This window comes from Enhydra lutris, unplaced genomic scaffold (genome assembly GCF_002288905.1).
Source record: "Enhydra lutris kenyoni isolate GAN:26980312 unplaced genomic scaffold, ASM228890v2 scaffoldscaffold23, whole genome shotgun sequence".
NCBI lineage: Eukaryota > Metazoa > Chordata > Mammalia > Carnivora > Mustelidae > Enhydra > Enhydra lutris.
In genome coordinates, this window is record NW_019154107.1 from 27,926,179 (window position 1) to 27,928,608 (window position 2,430).

At 43.5% G+C, this 2,430-nt stretch overlaps 1 pseudogene across 1 annotated transcript; it reads left to right on the plus strand.

Moving 5' to 3' along the window:
• Positions 1 to 718: 718 nt before the first annotated feature.
• Positions 719 to 1,251, plus strand: LOC111150596 (annotated as a pseudogene). Its single transcript, XR_002640808.1, has one exon. The product of XR_002640808.1 is annotated as a histidine triad nucleotide-binding protein 1 pseudogene (transcript).
• Positions 1,252 to 2,430: the final 1,179 nt, after the last annotated feature.

A 2,430-nucleotide genomic window follows, 5' to 3' on the forward strand; every position in this document is an offset into this window, starting at 1 on the left:
TGGTCAGTTTCCTATAAAAGACAGACCATAAAAGCCCTCAGTGGCAACCCATTGGGGACCCCTCTCACTCTAGAGGGCTTTCCTTTTTGTTCTCACCTCCCGTTAATAAACTTTTCACTTCACTTCACCCTACCGCATCACTTCACCCTGTTGCTCATGAGATGCATTCTTAGACAATGTGAGACAAGAACCCTGCAACAATAGGAAAGGGGAGTCATTACTAATGACAAGAGAAAGAATGAGAACCCTAAATGAATCTGAGAGCTGTCTTTGGAAGAGAGGGGAGAAATGCCACAACAGTACCTTCCCCTGGGTGATACTATAGAATGTGCTAGAAAGGACGCAGTAGGAGCAGTATAGTCCCCCACCCACCAGAGGAAGAAAAGGCTGAGTGGTAGCATCCAGTCCCACCACCTTGGGCTGGGGCATGCGGGCCTGTTTTAGTATATGTGCTGTGGAGGCCAGCACAGCGGGGGAGAGGCCCTAAACCTGCCCATAATCTCAATCAGCCCCCACGCTGGCCAAGCCACCTCAACTAAAATAAAAATAGGTATCAATAAAAATAAGTTTTACATTGATATGTCAAGGGTGGTTTTCTCTGTCTAATGTAATGTGTTAATAACAGCGTTTTCTAGATCACTCTATTATTCATAGCTCCTTATAAAACTAAAGCTAGCCCTCCTCTCAAGCTTCTGCCCGGGGCGGCCGCACGGGAGGGAGGCTGAGATGGCAGATGAGATCGCCAAGGCTCAGGCCGCGCGGCCTGGTGGCGACACAATCTTCGGGAAGATCATTCGCAAGGAAATCCCAGCCAAAATCATTTTTGAGGATGACCAGTGTCTTGCTTTCCATGACATTTCCCCTCAAGCACCAACTCATTTTCTGGTGATACCCAAGAAACATATATCCCAGATTTCTGTAGCAGAAGATGATGATGAAAGTCTTCTTGGACATTTAATGATTGTTGGCAAGAAATGTGCTGCGGATTTGGGCCTGAAGAAGGGTTATCGAATGGTGGTGAATGAAGGTTCAGATGGGGGACAGTCTGTCTATCATGTTCATCTCCGTGTTCTTGGAGGTCGGCAGATGAATTGGCCTCCTGATTAAGCTTGTTTTAGGGATGATTTTCCCTCCTCGAGGCAGTGGTCAATATTTCCCAGTTCTGCAGGTTAAACAATGTACTTCCTTTTGCCTATGTATGGAGAGATTGAGGAAATAATTTTTAAAATCCATACATAATAAAAGGCAATGTAGCATGATTTACAAAAAACAAAAAACAAAAAACAAAAAACTAAATCTAAGTAATAACTACGCTGGTGCAGCATCACCACAAATTTTCAACATTGCCTCACAATGAGTCTGCTGCCCGGTAGCACCTCAAATATGGAAATTAGGGAGATACCATTGCCCCTTCAGGGAATCCATCATAACTCTTCAATGGTTGAACCGCTACTCATTCTTCAAAACCCTGCTCACATACCCCTTATGGGAAGCCCTTCCTGACCGCAGTAGGAGAGTCCATGCCCGCTGAAGGCCGTGCTGATCTAGCAGCTGGGGAGAGCTTTTTGAAAGGGCCTGGGCCAGGGTGCTTAGATGGTTCAGTCCGTTAAGTGCCTGGCTCTTGATGTCAGGGCTGTGAGTTCAAGTCTCACAAGTCTAAAGACGTTCCTCGCATTAACGTCAATTTTGTTAGGTGTGACGATGGTACTGTGATTACGTTAATTGTGCATTATGTAATATATCTGCACATACATTATGATGCCGGCACATGAATATAATAATTCTCAACAAACAAATGAACATGCAAGAAAAAGGAACAATGTCAAATTTTTACAGAAAAGAAAAAATATTTCTTTACAATGAGGAAATTAAACTTAGCCATTACCACACAGAGGATACATAGAAACATGTTTCCAGACATGACTCACTGAGAGAGACAAATCACCCAGGCAGATTTCTTTCCCAGGCTGTTCGACCTGAATCTATTCATGAGGAAACAATTAGAAATGCAGAACCACCTACACCACAATTGGTAAACTCTCTTCAAAATTATCAGGGTTGTGACAGATGAAACAGGCTGGGAAAATGCTCTTAGATTAGAGAGAGATGAGAGACTAAAGAGGTGTGATGCCATGAATGATCCCAAATGCCAGGCATGAACCCTATTTGAATTTGGGATTTAAAAGTTGTAAAGAAATTTGAGGATAATTAGAAACATTTGAATTTAGAATGAACACTATTATTTTATCATTGTTAAATTTCTCTTTTTTAAGATTTTATTTATTTATTTGAGAGAGAGAGAGAGAGAGAGAGAGAATGCACATGAGCCAGGGGAGGAACAGAGAAGCAGACTCCCCGCTGAGCAGGGAGCCCGATGTGGGGCTTGATCCCAGGACCCTTAACAACTGAGCCACCCAGGCACCCCCACTG